Below are 6,013 nucleotides of genomic sequence, written 5' to 3'. Positions count from 1 at the left end.
CGTGCGCAGAAAGTGAATCATTTTCTGCTCTAGAGCGTTTTCGCTTTCTACTAACAATCTAGTCACCAACTTTTTTCGGCGTTTCCATAACAACGCTTGACATACCTGTTTGAAATAACCACATTCCGTCAAAGTGATTTATCGGTGACAATGAGTTCGAGCGACGAAAATGATGTGAGTTGTCCTTCTAATCCACCCCACAGCAGTCGTCGAAAAAATATCGTCTATATTTCGAGCCAAAAGTACTTTTGCCGCTTTTACATGATTGCAGCGTTCGGCTTCGCCTCAAGCTGCAAATTTCATGTGCAAGCGGCAAATATATACTTTCCGCTCTTAATATAGAATATACTATTGTCGAATTGGTAAATTGGCATTAAAAAGTAGGTTTTGTCATTCTCAGATTAGGCTGATTTCTTCGGAATCTCTGGCTGTTAATTAAGCCCTCCAAAGAAAATTTAGTTGAAAAATTGAAAGACTCGTCTTTCGCAATCATGAAATGGAAAAACCAAATAAGAAAAAGTTATTATAGAAGATTTATCATTAGCAGGTGTCTTTATTATAATTATTATAGCAGGTGCCGTATTGTTGAAAATTCAAAATGAAAATGAAAATTCAGTTTGTGTTATACAGTCATTTCAGAAAATCATTGGCCATAAGTAGCGTGACAAAATCATAAATGGTTCCAAATGAAATAAGTATGTACAAAAGGGCTATTACGTGCACTCATAGTTATGCGGCAAATCCTTTACATAGATACTTCTTGTAAAGGTAACTAATTGGTTTTGTACTTTTACTTTTACTAGCTTTTCCTGCTTTCCCAGTACCTTTGATTTCTTCAAAATCACCTACAATAAATATCACAGACAGTAACATGCATCCAGATGCATATAACAAAAGGGTTGTGAAAATTTCTATTTTAATAACTCATTTTTGATTTGAAGACCTATAAACCGGTTTTCGTTTTTTGTGCGACTTCCTATTATCCCTATATTAGCTACTTGATGTATCAAATAAACATCTTTATTCGTCCATTAAATAACGCGTCATCATCAATGCTAACATCAATAAAACCATATGAACCAAATCTAAATTTTGTCAAAAAATGTTTTGCATTCATATATCGAAAACGGCGTGTCTAGAGGTTCGCCGAAACAAAACTACACCCAGAGAATACTATATACTACTTAGTATCAATAATTGTAGAGCTATTTTGAGGCAATTTTTATTAAAATAAATTAAGGAATCACAATAAATCTGTTGAAAATTATAGTTACTTTTAAAGACTTGTACTAATTAGTTACTTTTGAACTAAAACTCGTTACTTTGGACTCGTTACTTAGTAATCGTTACTTGTTGCATAAGGTATACGAAACGTAATGTACTCCTCTTTCACTCTACCGCAGGCAATGGCAACCCATATTAGTATTAGTAGCGCAACCTAGCCTACCGAATATTTAGCAAATATTAATTCAATATTTACCCTTTTTTTGTTTGTCCAGGAAAATTTGAGATTTACGTAATGATTAATTCGTGACAATATCTAAGAATTATATTATTTTGTATCAAGAACACCAACAACAACAAATAAATGCCTAAACATAAAACAAAACGTAATACTATTTAAAAATACATAACGAGAAAGCAGTTAATAGCTATTTATGTAACCAGTTACGAAAAGTTCGATTTTGTGTAACGAATGAATGTTTGTAGGACGAGCGCAGCGAGGTCCTACAATTTGAATGAGTTGCACAATAAGACATTTTCGAAACGTGTTGCATACATAATTCTGAATTTCTAATTTTGACCAAAAAACTGTGAAAACCATCTTTTAAAGTGATTTAACACAAATATTCACTTTCATAGCACCTTGTATAAACTGTGACAACGACATGTTATGATGGATGTCGCCCATATGTTTCTACGGAAATGCATAAAAACAGGGAGTGATGAAATGAACTTTTCATAACTAGTTACATAAAGTAAAACGATTTGTCACTCTAATCAGTTTTGAAAAGTGTCACTTTATATGCCAAAATTAGAAAAATTAAATTTATAATATATTCTTATTGCAGTGCAAGAACAAAATGCGTTCCACATTTGTGGATTTCAGTCTGTTTCTCCGTTCACTTATCAACTTATCACTCAACTGTCCTGCCTTAGAAAACACACGTTCGCAGGGGACTGATGTTGCTTAGAGATGATACTTTAGTGATTGATATTACTTTGGGATTGGAGTTAGAGCTAGTTGTCAAAGTCTTGTCAAATTAAATCGTCATTGTCTGAAACAGTGCTTGAGAATCCACTAGTTGAAGGCTCATCGACGATCAACGTTGTAAGGGCTTGTTCCTTTTGCATATTAATTAAGTCCACTATTTCATTCTGTAAATCTTCTTTTACTCGAAGTAAAGTTGCCGCATGGGTAAAACCTTTTTCTTTAAACCTCGGATGAAGATATGCACACTTTCCCATTAAGACGTTTTCTTCAGGATTTCCAAATCGGAAACATAATGAAGCCAGAAACTGATTTACTAAATTAGTAGTTAAATTGCAAGTAATAGTTGCTTTAATTCTTTCTAAGGATGAGATGAGTCCTTTTATTATCAGGATAACTTTCGAGAGGGTTACTTGTTTTCCTGAACTCATTTCTACTGTTACAGCTTCAAATGGTTTAAGTATTGTTACGGTTTGGGCCTACTATACTCGAGTCAGGATGAAACCGATGCGCCGCAATATCTGGCCGGGCGCGTGTTAAAGTAGGCCACAGTTAGGAGGCGCCACCTGGAAGATTCGAAGCAAATCGCGAAGCGTTTCGCGGTCATTCTAGAACGTGGTTTGCGAATATAAAAGAAGCGGCGTTGACGACGGCGTAGTTAGTAGTGTAGTGTAGTAGTGAATTTGGGAACGCGGTAAAGTTTAAATAGCGAAGTAATTGTGGAATTGTAGTAGTGTTTTTAGTAGCTGTGTTAATTATTGTACGGAGTGTTTTGAAGTGTAAATAAATTTAATAATTGTTGAGTTAAACTGACTTTGTGTGAACCCACGGGAAAATCGTAACAATTGGTGTCAGAAGTGCGATCAGACTTTAGTGCGACGTGAATTGGAACTAAACTTCGGGTTAAAGACTTGTGTTCAGAACCGGACTAGAGATTTTCGGAACAGTGGTGTGTTAAATTTATTTTATGCCAATAACAAGACGTCAAAGTGCAAACATGGAGGCCCAATTTGAAGCTATGCTTAAACAAGCCAAAGAAGAACAAGAAAAGATGCGAAAACGAAACAAGGAAGAACAAGAAAGGATTCGACAACAAGAAGAAAGAATTCGACAACAAGAAGAAAGAATTCGACAACAAGAAGAAAGGATTCGACAACAAAAAGAAAGAATTCGACAACAAGGCAAAGAAGAACAAGAAAAGATTCGAAAACGAAACAAGGAAGAACAAGAAAGTATTCGACAACAAGAAGAAAGAATTCGACAACAAGACAAAGAAGAAGACAGAGAGCGGCAAGAAAAACGTAACGTAGAAATATTGAACGTTCTAGCGGGGACCAAGACAGAAATCCAAGAGTATGTATCCGATAGTCTCAAAAAGATGGAGTATGACGTTCAGGTAAAATTAAATGATGCTCGGGAGGACATTAACAAAATTCAGAATGATATTCGGGAGGACATTAATAAAATTCAGAATAATGTCGAGATAAAGCTACGCGACTTAGAGCGGAAAATTGACAGCAGAGGAGCCAGCTCTACAGTGATCACCGGAAACAAGATCAAGCCTCCCACATACGACGGTCAAACTTCATGGGCAATGTACCAACTCCAATTTGAGGCCGCTGCAAATGCAAATGGATGGAGTAACGAGGAAATGGCTGTAGCACTAATAGTGGCATTACGTGGACCTGCATTGGAGCTGTTACAGACTCTGCCTATCGCCCAACGAAGCAACTATGAAGCATTAGTAGCTGCATTAGAACGTCGTTATGGGGATCAACATAAGAAAGGAGTGTATCGAACGCAATTAAGGGCAAGACAGCAGAAAACTGGTGAAAATCTAGAAGAGTTTGAGACCGAAATTCGTCGCCTTGTGCATCTGGCTTACCCAGCCGTCCCGGATGAAATCCAAGAAGAACTTGTGGCACAGTATTTTGTAGATGGGATTCGAGATCCGGAGGTAAAGAAATGGCTGAAGATGTTCAAAGGAAGCAACAACAGCGAATTACTGATTCGAGCGCTGGAAATTGAAGCTGCGTGCAATGATTTAAAGCCAGAGCCTATTCAAGAGGAAAGAGTACCGCCAGCCGATCATGCTGCTACACCAATGAATAAAATTGAATCAATGTTCGGCCAAATAGTGCAACAAATGGCAGCATTAGGAAATGGTCTTTCCACACAGTTAGAACGACCACGCCCGATCACGAGAGTGGAGTGTTATCGATGCGGACGTACGGGACACATTGGAAGGAATTGCAGACAGCGGTCTTGTTCTCCAAACCCGCAGTGCCGACGGAATCAGGACATCAGAACATTTCACCGGAATTCCTCTGCTAAAAGAAACATTACATGTTATATTTGTGGACGTAAAGGACATTACCAATGGAATTGCAGACAGCAGTCTCGTTTACCGACCCCGCAGAACTGGCGTAACCAGGAGCAGGAAATGAAGAATCCAGAAAGACATTTACCGCGATATGTAGAGGATCGTCAAGCTTTTGATAGTGATTTAAGGTACCGGAAAGGACAAATTCATAATGGTTGGAGGATTGGTCAAATCACGAAGGTGACAGGTAAAGAGGCTACAAGAAGAATGGAGAGCAGCGTTTCTAAGGAAGACATAATAAAAGGGCAGCGCTCAGACCCTGATTTGGAAGTAATCAGAAGATGGTTGGAGAAGGATTTGAAACCGGATTGGCAACAGATTTCCAGATATGGACCAACAGTAAGGGGTTACTGGTTGCAGTGGAATTCGCTTCGACTGCGAGATGACTTGATTACTCGCAAATGGGAAAGTCCAGACGGAAAACGCTTTGTTTACCAAACAATAGTGCCCAATTCCTGCAAAGAGAATGTGCTGCGAGAACTACATGACAGTCGCGGAGGAGGATACTTTGGAGTAAACCAGACTTTGGCTAGAATAAGAGATCGATTTTACTGGATTAACTTCAGAAAGGACGTTGAGGAATGGTGTAAACGGTGTGACCAGTGTTCGTTACAGAAGGGATCCATCACAATTCGGGAACTTGAGAAAGAGAAGATGAAACCAAACAACAACCGTATGAAGATGACACTGGACCACAGACCAACTGGTGGCAATTATAAGGAAGGTGATGCCGTGTGGATGTTTCAACCCAGGAGGAGCAAAGGATTAAGTCAAAGATGGCAACGACACTGGGAGGGACCTTACAATGTGGTAAAAAGGTTAAACGACGTTGCATACAGAGTCCAACGCAGCCCCAAAGGCAAGATGAAAATTGTCCATCTGGACAGACTCAAGAAATACCAGGGATTAGTTGAAGCGGATCGGGACAATCAGCTTTAAGAGGGGGGCAGTGTTACGGTTTGGGCCTACTATACTCGAGTCAGGATGAAACCGATGCGCCGCAATATCTGGCCGGGCGCGTGTTAAAGTAGGCCACAGTTAGGAGGCGCCACCTGGAAGATTCGAAGCAAATCGCGAAGCGTTTCGCGGTCATTCTAGAACGTGGTTTGCGAATATAAAAGAAGCGGCGTTGACGACGGCGTAGTTAGTAGTGTAGTGTAGTAGTGAATTTGGGAACGCGGTAAAGTTTAAATAGCGGAGTAATTGTGGAATTGTAGTAGTGTTTTTAGTAGCTGTGTTAATTATTGTACGGAGTGTTTTGAAGTGTAAATAAATTTAATAATTGTTGAGTTAAACTGACTTTGTGTGAACCCACGGGAAAATCGTAACAGTATTTTACTTATTTCCTTTAATAACATCCACTCCTCTTCAGTTGGGAAATTAACAGGATTATGTAGAACTCCTACACTGGCTGATAA

This window comes from Ips typographus, linkage group LG2 (assembly GCF_016097725.1).
Source record: "Ips typographus isolate SLU linkage group LG2, UJ_Ityp_2.0, whole genome shotgun sequence".
NCBI lineage: Eukaryota > Metazoa > Arthropoda > Insecta > Coleoptera > Curculionidae > Ips > Ips typographus.
This window is presented reverse-complemented; position numbering follows the sequence as displayed.